This window comes from Pteropus alecto, unplaced genomic scaffold (genome assembly GCF_000325575.1).
Source record: "Pteropus alecto unplaced genomic scaffold, ASM32557v1 scaffold123, whole genome shotgun sequence".
In the NCBI taxonomy this organism is placed as follows: Eukaryota; Metazoa; Chordata; class Mammalia; order Chiroptera; family Pteropodidae; genus Pteropus; species Pteropus alecto.
Window position 1 is genome coordinate 8,376,916 of NW_006433950.1, and position 17,041 is coordinate 8,393,956.

Here is a 17,041-nt window from a genome sequence, read left to right on the forward strand (position 1 = left end):
AGCTCTTCTTGTGCCAAAGCAGCAAACTCTGTAACACTGATGGCAGTATCTTTCTGGGAAGGATTTATGGGGACCTGAATCTGTGACTTAATCCCAGAATTTCACCTATGGAAGTTCTTATTACTAGGCAGTCGGATATTATCAGTGTGTACAGGGCCATGTTTTAATACTGAGGCCATGAGCCCCAAGACAGTGGAGAACCCAGTCTGCTTTGTTTAGCTTACTTCCCTATCAGCAGCACCTAGAATAGTTTATGTTAAGAATAAACTATTCTTATGTTAAGAATATGTTAAGAATAAACTATTCTTAAGGTACTCCATAAATAATCGTTGAGTTAATGAATAGTTATAGGAAAAATTGGAGAATATGTGGCATATTTGAAAGGATAGCCAAAAATGCATTTTAATACTCAAGAAGTTGGATATTACTAGAGATCGTGTGAATGGTCAACTACTGTATCTTACTGTTGCTTTCAAAAAAAGAAGTCTTATATATACAATTTTTTAACATCTGAAACATTTCTTTGAGTTGTTTAATAGTCAATTTAATTTGTCCATTGAAAATTACTGTTTAAATATTAAACATTAAAATTTAACGTGGCTTATTCTTTTGAATACTTTAAACAACTTAACAGATAAAATGTATTATAAATAAAATTATTATAAAACATTACTGTCTGGTTTGGAGGTAAACTAGTAGCTAGTTTCTAGTTATCTTGATTTTTTGCAGTGAATAGAAAACTAGAAAGGAGGATTTAAATCAGCTGCAGAGAGGTGGTTATTGTATCTGTTGTTATCATCTTTATCTTTTGCTCCTATTGGGTGTTACTGAGATGGAGGAAGAGGGCTACTATTCCTTTCCAGGACAAAAATGCACTTCAGACCGTCTGAACATCAATTTGTAATTCTAAATTGCTTTTACAAAATTAATTTGTTTCAGTTAACCATAGTTATTTTATTTTCGATGCTCACATTGTTATAATCAGACTATTACAGCATTGTCTTTAAGGTGACTCCTTTGACTTTTTAACTCTGACAAACTTAAAAACATTCTCGCTTTCTGGCAGTGCTAGAAAGTACCAGAACAATATTGTTTTCTTGCTCCAAAACATGGAGTACTTTCCCATCCAACGAGTTCTGGTTTCTTTGAGTAGAATGTAATATTAGAGATCAAATCCGGGCTCAAGGGAGTTCTTGAATGGTGGCGAGTAGCAAAAGTGCTGCTGTTTGTTGTACTTTTTTTAGTGACAGAGCTTTGTTTTTCCATTCATTATATTTTCTGCATACAAATAACATGTGTAATGTACATATAAGAAATACAAATACTCATCTAGTCACTGTCCAGCTTAAGAAAGAAAACATTAGTGAACTTCAGAAATTTGCTATGTATCCTTCTGTACTGCAACCCATTTCAACCCCAAAGAGGTAACCACCATCTTAATTTTATTTTTATCACTCTTACTTTTCTTTAGTTTTCTTTTTTTTACCACTTATATGAGTATCCCTAGTTTTGCTTGTTTTGAACTTGAAATAATGTTGTCTAACAGTATACATTTTTCTTTGAGTTCAGTATTAAGCTTTTGTGCAGTCGTATTCGCTGCTTTATTATATATTCCATAACGTGAATATGCCACAATTTTTGCATTTTCCTATATTGTTTTCAGTTTTTGCTTTTAGAAAAACACTGCTGTGAAAGGTCTTTACATGTTTCCTTGTGCCCATGTGTGGGGGTTTCTCCAGGTCATTTTTGGGGGGAAGTGTTTTTAATTATGACCCCATAGTAAGAAATAGATTTTCATTGTGACCCCAGTTTGCACACAGTAACCTACACACAAGACAAAAATTTTCCTAAAATGCAATACTTATGTGTAATAAGGTAAAGATAAAACATTTTATGCCAATCTCTTTCATTAAAATAAAATAAATTCTGGTCATGACCCACTAAATTAAACCAGAATTTGAAAAACTACTCAAGGAATGAATGTGCTGAGTCTAGAATATGTTTCAATGTTAACCTAAGAAAATTATGTCACTTTGTTTTTCAAAGTGGTCGAACCAATCCAGCAGCAGGTGAGAGTTCCTGTTGCTCCAGCCTTCGTGCTGGCAGACTCCAGAGTTGCCAGTGTCATGGGTGTGAAATGGTATTTTCTATAGCAGAGGCCTCCAACCCCTGGGCCGTGGACTGGTACCGGAACCAGGCTGCATAGCAAGAGGTGAGCGAGGAGCTATTAAAGCTTCATCTATCTGTATTTGCAGAGCTAGCATCACCGCCTCCGCTCCACCACAGATCATCAGGCATTAGATTCTCATAGGTGCACTGGTCCCTGGTGCCACAAAGGTTGGGGACTGCTGTCTCTAGTCTTAATTTGCATTTCCCCATTACTGATATATTATCTAGTGGGGAGACAATAATTTTGTCTACTGTTAGAGTATACTTTGATGTTTACCGGAATACAAAGTCCATCTTAACCATTCTTGGGTCTTGAGGCCTTTGAAAATCTGATGAAAATTATAGACCTATCTCCTAGAAAAATTACATGTATGCACGTACATAAATTTGACATACAGTTTCAGACAGTTCTTGACCATTCTAGGACCTTCGGGGAATGGACAGCTGGTGAGAAGTTCCCAGGGACTCCCCAAAAGAGAGATCGCTAGTTCTCTATTTCACTGTAAGTCTTTTACTGTGCTGGCTTGAGATTTCTTTCCTCTTTTACACCTATACCTTGCCTGCCCCCACCCCCTTCCCATTCTGTGAATTGGGTTGGTGTCCACAGCCCCAACATATAGAACTTTGTGTGTATAAGCAGTATGTGCTAAAGACGAGTGACAGTAGAGATTATGAATTCAACACAACTGAAAAAATTGAAGCTAGAAGCAACTAATAAAAGAAAGGCCGAAGAACATCCAGAAGAGAGTGGCTGGGATACATGTTTTCCCTATTTATAAGATGACAAATTGAACCAATTTTATTTAAGTCTTAATAGACAGGGTAATCCAGAGGCCTTGGTGACACCTTGGTAACTGATAAGAGTTACATGGACCCCACTTACACACAACATAATTTGTTCATGTTACTGATACAGTAAATAGGTGGGTATAGTTCTACATGTGTAAATTGATCTTATTAGAAAAATGGTTTATACTTTTTTTATCTGCCAGTACCATAGAAATTTTTCAGCTCTATTTCCCCTAGGGCTTCTCTTATTCATCTAATACCAGAATTTTGAATTTTTCCTACTACTTTGGCTCCAAGGAATATTATTCACTACCTAGCCATCTGACTCAACACCCAGTCAGGGGTTGAGACTGATTAGATGCATTATTCTCATTTGAGATGTCTACATCCCTTTCCTGCCTTTACCCAAAAGTCCCCAGGTCTATGAAATAAAGCTGTATTGTAGTATAAGGACCCTTGTGTTTACTTTCTGAAAGGACCTCCTTCCAGAAGCCATCTTTTGTTTGATGTAATAAGAGGTATGTGTGGATAAGTCAGAGAATGGTTTGGGGAACCTAGCCCTATTGGGAGATCAGGGTTCACAAAGTTAAAAGGTATACAAGATTCAGCCAAGTAGAAAACTTTCTTTGGAGAGTGTTATTAGCAATGCAAATGTGAGGTTTAATAGCACAATAAACAAAACGTTGAAAACTTCAGGTGGTACTTCTGAAACAGCAGCACTCTGAGAAATTGACTTTGGTCGAGTAGGCAGTGAAGCACATCCCTACTGGGCCAGCAGTTTTTATCCTTTTGGTTTGAATTCAAAACCAATTATTTTTAATAGTCCCGAATGTGTCTCCTAATTTGTTTAGGGCTCTTATTCCTGGAGAAAAGATAAGAGAATCTGATGGCAGGTGAGCCACTTGAGTCAGCACTAGGTGGAGGTGGTGATGGTCAGGGAAACTGCTTCTAGGCTGCGTGGAAGTCCTGGAGTCTCAGGAAAGACTGACTTAATGGTTTGGGGAACCAAGGCATGAAAATTGGTTTTTTTGTTGTTTTGTCTTATTTTTTGCTCTTTAAGAGTCTTTACAGAGGAAAAAAAAATCAGTGAATAGACTAACTAAAAAATCAACACTTAATCCTCTTCCCAGCATATCAACCTCTTCAGAGCTTTGCTGTTTTGGAGCCAGTGATGTGAATTTTTCCCTGTTAATAAGAATTTGGCTTTGTTTTTTTCCTGTTGGAAGAAAGAGCTTGTATGCACATTACCCTATGTCAGCAGCTCTCAGATTTTTTGTTCTCAGGACCTCTTTGTACTCTTCAAAATTATTGGGTTGGGTTATAACTGTCATTTATCGTATAAAAAACTGAGAACAATTTAAAATATTAATTCATTTTTCAATAAGAATAACAAACCCATTACATGTTAACATAATATAAATAAGTAACTTCCAAAAAAAATTAGCAAGGAGAGTTGTATTATGATTTTATCTTTTTAATGTCTGGCTTAATAGAAGATAGCTGCATTCTCAGATCTGCTTCTTCATTCAGTCTGTTTTGGTAGGTCATTTTGGTTGAATTATATGAAAAAAATCCAGGCTCATGCAGATATGTAGTTAACAAAGGAAAGGAGTATTTTAATAATTTTTAGATAATTTAAGAGATCATTCTAGGACACTAATCCAAAATATGAACGGTGGTAGTTTTTTTTAAAGTCGAGCCATAATGCGGAATCTGAAACCATATCCATAAACTTTTTGTGCTATTAAATTAAAATCTTTGGTCTCACTTGCACTTTGAATATATTTTTTTTTTACCAATATGCATGATTTGTAACACCATATATTAGTCATTTGGAAAATAACTAGTTCACTTGGTTATATAGATTTACTAATGTTGACTAATTAATAAGTCACATACATTAATATCACTGCCAGTCTCATCAGAAAGTCTTTAAGTACTGGGAAACTGTCCAGCTCACGGTGGTAAATGCAAGTTTTCCAAAATTCTAAAAATGAAAATTTATCATTGGCAACAAATACTGTCAGTTGTTCTTCTTGAAGTGACAGACTTATTTCATTTGCTTTTCAGAAATGAGAAAATGACTGCCAAGTGCCCAAGTATGAATAACCATAGTTTATCTGGAAAAAGCAGATTATTTAGCTTGCAGCTCAGTTGCACAAACACTTTTCCTGGAGACCACCACTCTCAGCAAAAGTGCTTTATGCTCACTTCTCATTTTGTAAAATAGAATATTAAAAAGATGACTAAGATTTAAGATTCATTAAGTTAATAACCTCAGTTTTAAATAAAATTATATTTATCGCATTACAAATTAATTACAAAAATGGCACATAGAACTTTATTTTACTTTTTACTTTGTTTTTTATAAAAATAGGTATTTTAAAATAATTTTACATTGAATAATCTGAATAGATTATTATTTCAGAAAAGTTGCTAAAATTATGAAGATAGTTCTCATATACTTTTCAGTTTATCCTAAAGTTAACATCTTACATGACCATGGACTATTTGTCAAAATTAAGAGCTCAGTAATGGGACAAAACTGTTAACCAACTCTAGACTTTATTCCAGTTTTCCCATGAGTGTTCCCTTTGGTATTCTAGCATCTAATCCAGCATACTCCAGGCAGCAGTTTTTTAAACAGCACTTTCTCCCTTTCCACACCACATTTAAGAAAATAAATTTTAGATTCATAGAAGAGTTACAAAATAGAGAGTGCCATGTGCCCTTCACCCAGCTTCCCCTAACGTAAATATCCTTCATAACCACAATGCATTTTCCAAACTGATAGGCCAGTGAGGCCCCCATGTTTTTAAAGTACCATTATGAGGACACCTCCCCTAGAGATGTGTCTTGGGTTTTTTGGAACCTCCACATCTGTGAGCCTCACTCACATGACTTCAAGCTTGGAGTCAGGGAGACCAGAGCTTGACATCGCACCCCAGCCGTGTCCTATTGTGTAATCCCATAGTCTCAGCTTCCTCCTCCACAAGTGGGCGAATGACACTCAGCAAACGTCTGCTTCATTCTTAAGTGAAACTGGCTTTTTTTCTTTCTTTGCTTTTTTTTTCTTTTTAACTGCCTAGCAGTGAAGAATACTTTTAGCAAAGTGTTGTTCTAAGAATACAGAGAGAAAGAGAAAAGTCTTTGTCCTCAAAGGATTCAAATCCTGGTTGGGAAGAGAAATACCCCTACAACTAACTCTTACCAATTTTTGATCGGAGGCAGTCATCTCTAGCCCAGTTAAAGAATCATGTGGCTTATAACATCCTTTCTGCTCTTCACAGATCACCACAATTCACTGTGGGCTTCCACATACTATTCCTTCACAGGATCTTAATGGCAATAGTTCACTGTTTCTTTGTGAGCCAGCATCTCATTTCCCTAGCTCTGCTGCACCTTCTGCCACCCTGCAGCCAGGGGTTGGGTAATGATGTGGTACTCTGTTTCTTCAACAAGCCTTGGGAATGAATGATGATAATAGTTACTTAGTCGGCACCCACCATGGTTGATTTTAGTGTATATCTCTAATCCTAGGGAATAGTTTCATCTCTATATCACAGATGAAGAAACAGGTTTAAATAGGTTTGCTAGTTTGCCCAAAAATATGAGGCAGAATCCAGATTCACACCCAGGTTTTCTGACTCCAAACCCTGAGCTTCTTCCATTGTATCATGATGCTTTTCCAAGAATATGGAATCAGCAGAAAAGACATAAACAAGGGTGGCAGATAGGTTTCCTAACACCTAATAATACTGGTCATGTTATCATATTGTGATGTAAAGAAAGATTCTGAAGCTCTGTGGGGACTCAGAAGAAAACAGCTGCCATGATTGATTACTGATGTCTGCTGTGGTTGTGGGAAGAGGGACCATTGACATGTTGCGAGGCATATACCATTCCCACTATAGACAAATGACTCCCTTTGGACATTTGCCCTGTCAGTTTTCTAAAAGAAGGGCTTTCATTTTGTCTGGACTTTAAATAGTCTATGAGAAACAGGAGTTACATGAAGGTTGTGACCTGCATTTAGCTTTCCTTATATTTAAATAGTTAACCTTGTATATTACAATGAAATTTTTTTTATAATACTGGTATTAGGAAAACACCTGTTTTATTGGAGACATGATTGGTATAGTTAGGATTCTTTAGAATGGGTTTTTGTGGACTTTTCTGTGGAAATTCTTTTAAACATAAAAAGTAATTTTAGCAAAGGGTGTAGGCATTCTACTTCAATTAAAAATAGTCTCTACAGAGGCTGCTGTAACAAGTTACCACAAACTGGCTAGCTTATACACAACACACATTTCTTACAGTTCTGGAGGCCGGAACCTTACGATGAAAGCATGAACAGATTCAGTGTCTGGTGAAAGCCACTTCTTGGTTCATGGACAACTGGTTTTTCACTGTACTAATCCCAGTCACAAGGGCTCCACCCTCATGAATTTGGGGGGGACACAAGCATAAGCATGTAGACTATAGCAGTGACAGTCTAATTCTATCATTCTTTCCTCAGTTATTAGCTATGATACTTGTATAATATCGACTGCTCTTCATCTGTTTGTTTCCTAATTCCTGTAGAGAAAACAAAATAATTGCTAAATGCTTAATTTTTTTTTTCACCCATCTTCAAAATGAGTTGGTTTCAGTGGTATAAAGGATCTTGTTAACTTACAATCCTTTATTTTTTTATTTTTTATGCCTACAGCACCTTGTCTTCCTAGGTGGTCTCCCATCCAAGTACTAACCAGGCCCGACCCTGCTTAGCTTCCGAGATCAGATGGAATCGGGCTTGTTCAGGGTGGCATGGCCATAGACTAAACTAGTATTTTTTATTAGGAACTCATGAATTAAAACATCTGTTATTTCAATTTGTTGCAGTCATTATCCTTATCGATTTTGAAATTGTTTCATTTGGTCAGTACTTTACGTAAGTTCACAAGTCCTTTTGACAGTGACCCTAATAATCTTTGATAGCGTCCATGTTATTGGGTATGACAAAATATTCCAAGCTCATTTTGTATATTTTCTGCCCCAGACCTAGTATCAGTTATCTAACCTAGTACCTTCTAATGGGAAACATTATTTCAGAACACGGGATAAGGAATCTTAGTTGCTACTGAGTTGGTCATTGTCCCAAGGACTTTTAAGTATACAGAGTTTTTGTTTGTTTTTATTTTCTTTCTCTAAAAGCAATACTGCTACTTCCAAATCAAATTAAGGACTCTCAGGTTATCTTAAATCTGAAGCTCTGAAAAGAAACAACAGGAATTATAAGATATCACATAAATACCCATTTGCCTTATTTCATGACATACACACAAAAGTATCAGTGATAGATAATACCTATGCTACTACAACTAGATACATTTTAGGTTCATTTGTTTTATATTTAATTTTTAGGGATTGCTTTTGTTTCTACTTAAATTTTATTTTATACTTAATGCAAAATCTATAAAACAACAAATTTTCAAATAAGTTTAGCTTCTATCTCTATTCTGTTTTCTCTTTTTTTAAATGGTTTATTAACAAAATATATATATCTCCTCTAACTTAGATTAACAGTTGAATACTATATAGTTTGCCTTGCTTTTTTTTCATTTAATATGTTCTAGAGGTCACTTGATAGTAATATTTAGAGAGTTTTTTCATTCTTTTTTTTTTAGAAGCAAGATATTTCATTGTTTGCGTGTGCCAAAGTTTATTATCAAAGTTAGTTTTCTTTGATAAACATTTGGGTTGTTTCTAGTCTTTTGTTGTTTTATAAAGTCTCCCATAATGAATAGACTTATGCCTTTGTGTTTTTGTGGTTTCCGGTAAGGATTTCCATGATTTGAGGCTGTCTTTAAGTTGTGTCCAATTAAATGTTTGCAATAATTCTAAAATAACAATATTTAAAACAGCTGGTATATAATCATTAGGGAAATGGAAATCAAACCACAACGAGATACCACTTCACGCCCACTAGGATGGCTGTAATCAAAAAGACTGAAATAGCAGGTGTTGGTGAGAGTGTGAAGAAATTGAAAAAAACTCTTATATGTTGCTGGTGGAATGTAGCATGGTTTATAGCAGCTTTGGAAGAGAATTTGGCAGTTTTTCAAAAAGTTAAATATAAATTTACCATATGACCCAACAGTTCCACTCCTAGGTATATACCCAAGAAAACTGTAAACATTTGTCCACACAAAATCTTGTACACAAATGTTCATAACAGCATTATTCATGGTAACCAAAAAGTGGAAACAACCCAATGTCTACCAACTGATGAATGTATAAACAAAATGTTGTACATTCAATTCTGAGGTGTTTTCCAACACCAACAACCAGTGCTCTGATTCTCTTAGACACCAACTGGGTGTTCAACAATTCAATACAATTCTACCTAGAGTATATGTACACCCCACAGCTTAAAGTCTCAGTCCCACAAGACAGCCCCCCACTTCAGGTGCCAAATATAAGTGCTAGACCACTCATACTTCTGTCAAATAACTATAAATCAGGGGTTCCCGTGACCCCTTTCTAAAGTTCAATAATTTGCTAGAATGCCTCACAGAACCCAGGATGACACTTTACCAGTTTATGGTAAAGGATATAATTCAGAAACAGCTAAATGGAAGAGATGAATAGGACAGGGTATGGGGTGGGGGGTGTGCAGACCTTTCATGCCATCTCCAGGTGTGCCACACTCCCGGCACCTCAGTGTGTTTACTAACCCAGAAGCTCATCACATTTTACTGTTCAAGAGTTTTTATAGAGCTTAATCTCTGCCTCTTCCCTTCCAGAGGTTAATATGTAGGACAAAAAGTTCCAGCCCTCTAACCACTTGTGACCAGCTCTGTCCTGAGATTGTCTGTGTGTTCAAAAGGGGCTCTCACTGTGAATAACAAGATATTCCTATCTCTCAAGAAATTGCAAGTATTTTAGGAGCTCTGGCTCAGGAACTGGGGACAAAGACCAAATATATTTATTATTATACCATATAGTAGAATATTATTCAGTTGTAAAAAAGAAGAAGAAGAAAGAAATGAAGTTTAGGCAACAAACTAGGAATGGAAAATAACTTGCTCAGCCTGATAAAGGGCATCTGTGAGAAACGAACCCATAGCCAACATCATAATTAATCATGAAAGGCTGAATGCTCTTCCCCCTGAGATAGGGACAAGACAAGGATGTCCCACATGCCATTTCTATTCAGCATTGTGCTAGAGAGTTTAGCTAGGGCAGTTAGACAAGAAAATAAAATACAGTAGTCTCCCCTTATCCGTGGTTTCTCTTTCCCCATTCAGCTGCAGTCCAAAAATATTAAATGGAAAATTCCAGAAATAATTCATAAGTTTTAAATTATGTGCTACTCTGAGTATTGAGATGAAATTTCTTGCTGTCCTCCTCTGTCCTGCTCCGTCTTGTTTGGGGTGTAAGTCATCCCTTTGTCCAGGGTATCCTCACAGTGTACACCTCCCATCCATCAGTCATTTAGTAGCCAGCTTGGTTACAGAGAGAGACCACATTTACATAGCTTGTATTACAGTATATTGTTACAATTGTTCTGTTTTCTTAGTTGTAAATCTCTCATTGTACCTGATTTGTAAATTAAACTTTATTATAGGTATGCATCTATAGAAAAAAACATAGTGTACATAAGGATCAGTGGTTTCAGGCATCCATGGGGCGTCTTGGAGTGTATCTCCCAGGAATAAGGAGAGAACTACTATAAGGGGCATCCAAATTGGAAAGGAAGAAGTTAAATCTCTATTCATAAATGACATAAATGACATGAAAATCCTATTTGATTCTTAAAAACGAGAACTAATAAACAAGTTCAGCAAGGTTGCAGGTTACAAGATCAATATACAAAAATTATAGTTTGATAAGCTAGTAATAAGCAATCCAAAAATGAAATTAAGACAATCCCATTTACAAAAGCACCACAAAAAATAAAAAAAAAAATAGCAGTAAATTTAACAAAAGTTGTTTAAGATTTGTTCACTGCCACCTATAAAACACTGTTGAAAGAAGTTAAAGATCTTAATAAATGGAAAGACATCCTTGTTGATTGTTTGGAAGAGTTAATATTGTTAAGATGGCAATACTCCCAAAATTGATGTACAGATTCAGCGCCGTCCCCATCAGAATCTCAGGTGGACTCTTTGTAGAAATTGATAGGCTGATTCTAAAAAGTATATAGAAACTCAGGGGATTCAGAATAGCCAAAACAGTCTTAGAAGAACAAAGTTGGAGGATTCACATTTTCCAACTTCAAAGCTTACTATAAAGCTACAGTAATCAAGACAGTGTCATGTTGACATAAGGATAGATACATAGATCAATGGAATGGAATTGAAAGTTCAGAAATATACCTTCACATTTATGGTCAGTTAATTTTTGACCAACCTGCCAAGATAATTAAATGGGGGAAATTATAGTCTTTTCAGCAAATGATACTGGGACAGCCGGATAGCTCTCGTCCATACAAATATATGTTCATGCCAGCATTATTTATAATAGCCAAAGGGCAGAAACAACCCAGATTTCTATCAGTTGGGAAACATCCAGAGTACGCAGAGACAGAAAGTAGATCAGTGGTTGTCAGGCGCTGGAGAGGATAAGGAATGGGGAGAGACTGCTGATGGATACAGGGGTTTGTTTGTTTTGGCAGGGGGAAGGCTGATGGAAATGTTATAGAATTAGCTAATAGCAATGGTTACACAACATTATGGCTATACTAGTAACCACCGAAATGTACATTTTAAAAGAATGCATTTTTATGATACACAAATTATATCAATACAAAAAAAAGTTTGCAGTAGATAAATAATAAAGTTTTATTTACGGTAAAACAAAAAGGAAAAAACAACTTGCAGTTTATTGCACTTTTACTAAACAACAGATTTTATTAGGATTTCCTTAGTTTTCCCACTCACATCCTTTTCATGTTCCAAGGTCCAAACCAGAATTTCACTTTGCGGTTGATTAGCTGTCATGTCTCCACAGTCTCCTCTAATCTTTGACAGTTTCTAAGTCTTTATTTTTCATGACCTTGATACTTTTAAAGAGTACTGCTCAGGTGTTTTGTAGAATGTCACTTTATTTGAGTTTGCCTCATAGTTTCTCATGCCGAGACTGGTATAATGGATATTTGGAAAGACTGCCAGAGGTGGTACATCCTTCTTACTGCTCAGAGCATCAGCGTATTACTGGGGATGTTAACCTTCGTCATTTAAGTAAAGTGGAGTCTGCCAGGTTTCTCCCTACTATAAAGTCAGAATTTTTTCCCTTTAAATTCATCTTTCTTTATTGCTTTGCTTTTCAGTTTTTTGTTGTTTTTTTTTTTTCCGGGTCACTTTGCATTAGTGTCTGTTGGTATTAATAAAGGAATGTTGACGCTAACTTGAGCTCCCAGAATGCATTGTGGTACCAACTACTTCCTGTTACATGGACAAGGTAGATGAGACCATCTGCATTTCCCCCGCCAAAAAAACTGAATCTCATTTGGGGGATGGGGTCGGGGAGTCCTGGTGACTGACTGGATTTTCAAGTCTGTTAGGTAGCAAAATACTGCCTCAGAGGAGAGGCATGGAGCTGGGTGATTCCCAGAGTGTGGGTGGCACACCCAGGCTTCTGCAGGGAATGTTCCGCATTGTTTTGAATGGAAGTTTTTAAAACTGTCTTGGAAAAACCAAAGTATGTGTAGTGTAAAATATCAGGAAATGTAGTTGTTTGTTCTTGCTTCCTTCATCCTGTCCATCCATCTGAAACTATGTGTGTTAGAGCATTTACTCCGAGGGAACTTTGGCGAGTTAACATTCTTGGTCCTTGGGCTACTCCATTTACATTTCACCAGAAGCATTCATGTCACAATCCAGGACATGGTCTCACCACCTTTCGGTTATTAACACTAGATGGGCACTGGTACTAGTAAGCACTGTGTGTCCTTTGAAATTTAAGCAAGGCAAGCCCTCCTGGGAGGTGTATTGTGAACACTGAACATCTACATTTGATCCACCGCTCAGTGTTGCTCACACTATCATCCAATTCTGTTATTTTCTCTTAATGAATATTCTGATTTCTTCTTGGGTGGGAACCTGGAAGCCTCCAGACCTCACGTCAAGAAGACCTTGATTATTCCCTTGTGCAGCCCCAGTGCAGTCACTGATTACGTGATCTAGTCTTGTGGCAGCTGGACCCCAGCTTAAGACTAAATTATACATATATTGAACATGTCAACTTTTCCCAAGGTTTTAAAGTTTACTCAATTACATTTCTTATATTTGAGGTTTCACATTGGTCTACCTCAAACCAATCACAACAGGGACAAATGATCTTGATCCTGTGTTACCAAACTCTCAGCTTTTGGAATATTCTTTCTAAATGATGTTGCCACTGCCTCTTTTTAAGGAATATTATTTTCATTCTAAAAATCTATTTTGAGTAGTCTTTCATTCATTTTTCCTTCTTCTTTGCTCTTCTCATGTGAATACACATCTACTATAAAACAGCTAAACATGAGCTATAATATGGTTGTTTGGTCTTGAATTATACCATTATATTATAGGTATTTTTCTAATAGATATACTTCCTATGAGTTTGTTTTCTAAAGTAACCAAAGTGGTTTAACTCATGATTCCTTCTTGAGATGAAATCCACAGAAAATTAACCATTTTAAAGTATACAGTTTAGTGGTATTTAGTACATCCACATTGTGGTGCAATCATCGCCCTGACTCCTTTTTTTATATTTGTGTATAGCAATGAAAAACACATAGGCTCCAAAGCCTTGTACATGCTGACGGGGCAAGCTTTTCATTAGTTTTAGAATTTGTGCACTGCTGCAAGAGATTAGTTTCATCCAACAGCCAAGCAATTGCTCCATTGGGTTTTAAGTAACTATGGTTTATTACAGCCCATTGTCCTACCATAAGAGCTCTAAAAGTCTTCAGGCTGCTTTAATCTGGGGATAAGGAGAAAACTGTTTCTTACTAGAGATTCTTAAAATGTCCTCATAATTAAATCTGTTGCTCAGTCTACTCAACTATCAAATTATCCACCAAATCATTCTCTTTTCTTTGCCTCCTTAGGAAATCAATCTTGTGTAAGCTTTTCTTGCAGTGATTAACTTATTTACAGTGGAATGGCAGGAAAGAGGAGTAGGGTTAGTCAGTATTAGGATAGCGATCATTTTCCGCTCATCAGGCCACCTTTAGGAGTTCTACTTAGTTTACTAGCTAAGGCACTTCCAAAGCTTGTTGCTTAGTTTCTGTTTGGAAGCTTTTAAAACTGAGCTGCCGATGAAGTCATGACCCCCTCCCAGGCTTCCCTCATGTGCTCATGTGCTCTGGGACCTTGCACTCCCCTAAAGACTGTGGGAATTGCCCCTGTTTTGTCCTATACATGTATTTTCTCTAAAATTTCTTTCCATCTTCGAACAGTTCCATTAGTGTTTGTTTCTCATCTACATGATGCGGACCAGCACCATTTTTGCTGGAGAAAAAATGGAGTCACCACGCTAGTATGCAGGAATCATAGCCAGGCTGTTCCCAGGCCCCTTGAGGGCTGCTCAGAGGTGGAATCCTCAACAAAGGAACTGCTATTAAAAGAGAGAGGAGAACATGTGCATGCAGGGAAAACTGGCTATCTAGTGCCACCAGCATTTTATACTCTCACAGGGTACAATGTGAAAGGGTTTTTACTGAATGGTAAAAATGTTGAGTGTCACACAGTAAAGTCTTTAAATCCAGCCCAGAACCCCAATAAACTTAATATTAAAATTAATTAAGTAATTAAGTAATTAATTCAGCCCAGAGACTTTCCCTTTTCTCAGGGACCAAGCCAGTCTCCATCTTCCCTAAGAACAGCCAGAAGTTTGGGACTCACAGGGTCTGTTTGCTGACGGACCTGACCTTAAATCTAGTTGTTTTCGACCCGAGAGCTAAGACTGCTGTGTCAAGGAGACTGCTGTCCTGGCGGCAGATCTGCAGTTGCTCCCACTGGATAGAGGGAATGCCATCTTACCCAGGGCCAGGCTTTTTACCCTCTGTACCCCTGACATTTGGGCGAGATAGTCCTTTGTTGTGGAGAACTGTCCTGTGCATTACAGGATATTTAGCAGCATCCATGGCCTCTACCCACTCAATGCCAGTCATGCCTCTTTCCTCCCCAAGTTGTACAACCAAAAATGTCCCCAAACATTGCCAGATGTTCTGTGGGTGCAAAATCACCCAAGATTGAGAATTACTAACCTAAGTTTTCTCCTGAAGTTAATATGAGGGTTCCTGACTCTTCACCCAGCCATCTAACCTCAAAATGTTGTTTCTTCTCCCCAGAAAGAGCCTAGAGAAAGGGTGCTGATTCGGTTTTTGTGTGCAGCTAGAGAGCGGGTGTGCTAATACACAGGATTTGGTCACAACCGTAACTGGATTTGGCTCTGGCAGCCTCTGGGTATGGGAAGTGATGAGCCAGCAGTGACCTTCTGACTGCCTCCCCTCTTGTTCTAATTAAACAAACTTTTACGGTCTTTCTGTTAATGAGTCAGCTAGTAAAGAAAACACTCTTCTTTTGCCAAAGCTATTATGAAGCAGAGACACCAGAGTTTTGTACACATGAGTTCCTGTTGTACAGACTTTTTCTTCCTGGAGAGTAGGGAAGGATACCAGTGAAAATAGAAGTGCCAGTGTGGATTTGTGACTATAATGAGTAGCAGTTTTTCAAAACAATAAATCTGAGATTTTCCCCCAGCAATAACCATTAGAAAGTACCACTGTTCTCGACATCTTGTAGTAAAAAGTCAGCTCTGGTCTCAGCAGAGGATTATAAAGCCCCTCACACAGCAAACCACAGATTGGTCCTGGCAGTGGATTTTGTGGTAGGTTGCTAGCAACTGCAACCACCTTCGGCAAGGCCTGTGATATTCAGGCATCTGAGGTTCATATTTGAAGTGTGTAGCTTGGAATGTGTGTACCATACAAATATTGGGAATTCAGAAAATGCCACTAGAGTTTTAGAAGAGAAAGAAACCATGGGAAAGGGAGCTTAGAGAGGCTAAGGACCAGAGCGGAGTCAAAAGACGGAGGCCTTTTGATTCCTCCAGCCAAGTCTTGTCCCTTGTACCACACCACCTCCTGAGCTGGTGGCTTGAGAAGGGCAATCAACCAAGCACAGAAAGGGAGCCTTAGAAATGGTGGCAAATGCAAACACAAGAAGTGGAGCGGGAACACAGTGGCTTTGCCTCCTCTAGAAATGCCGTGGCTGCCTTTTGTTGGAGCTGTGGAAGGTGTGTCAGCATTTCTGGTCCAGATTTGGGAGAGGAGACTGGGAAACCAGGTCTCTTTTTCCTGTACCCTTCTGCTGTTGTGATGAGGCCAACGTAGCCTTCCCAAGGCTTACTTGCCAAAGCAATACCAAATACACAGGAGCTCTGCTTATAATCTCCCCTCCTGAGAGGTTTTCCTTGGGAGTTTTGCTTTAAGCTCTCAGCTAATCCAAACAATCACTTATTTTGGAGAGAAACTACCAGTCTTCTTTTGACAGTTCGATGATTGCTCAGTCTTTCGTGGTTTTCCTCCTCAAGGTAGAGGCCAAGCTCCGTATTACAAAAGAAAGTCTTTCCGAACGTTATAGGAAAACCAGTTGGATTTTCATAGGGTTATTAATAGCTTTGAATCCCATTTTGGACTAAGAATAGTAAGTCACAGTCAAGAACAGCAGCCATCAAGGAGAATCATAGCTGATGGCATATGGTGCATGTGGATGGGCAGGCAATTACTGCTGAAACTTGCCTAATTTACAGCTATTAACATTTACATAAAAATTCATTTAAAAACTACCCAATGAGGTTACACATAACACCATTAGAACATAATTAACTGGGAACAAAGCGGTAGAAAGTGTTCTGGGAATGGAAGCCCCCTTGCTTGCCCATTGTGCCTTTGGGCCAAATGTAACACCAGCCTGAGAAAAGAATAGTCATCATGAAAATATTTTCTTTCCTTCCAAGTCAGGAAACAGACTCACAATGGAGTCTACTTCTCCATTCTGGATTTTGAGATGTGCAGGAAACAACCAGCCATTACCAGCTGAAGTTT

General features: G+C 37.7%; 1 protein-coding gene and 1 non-coding gene across 5 annotated transcripts in view; one reads left to right on the forward strand and one right to left on the reverse strand.

Moving 5' to 3' along the window:
• The window catches only part of CFDP1 (craniofacial development protein 1), a 99,564-nt gene that overhangs the window by 50,278 nt on the left and 32,245 nt on the right, over positions 1 to 17,041 (forward strand). The window lies entirely within an intron of this gene.
• Positions 7,661 to 7,779, reverse strand: LOC112477365. Its single transcript, XR_003045438.1, has one exon. It is a non-coding gene; the product is annotated as a 5S ribosomal RNA (ribosomal RNA).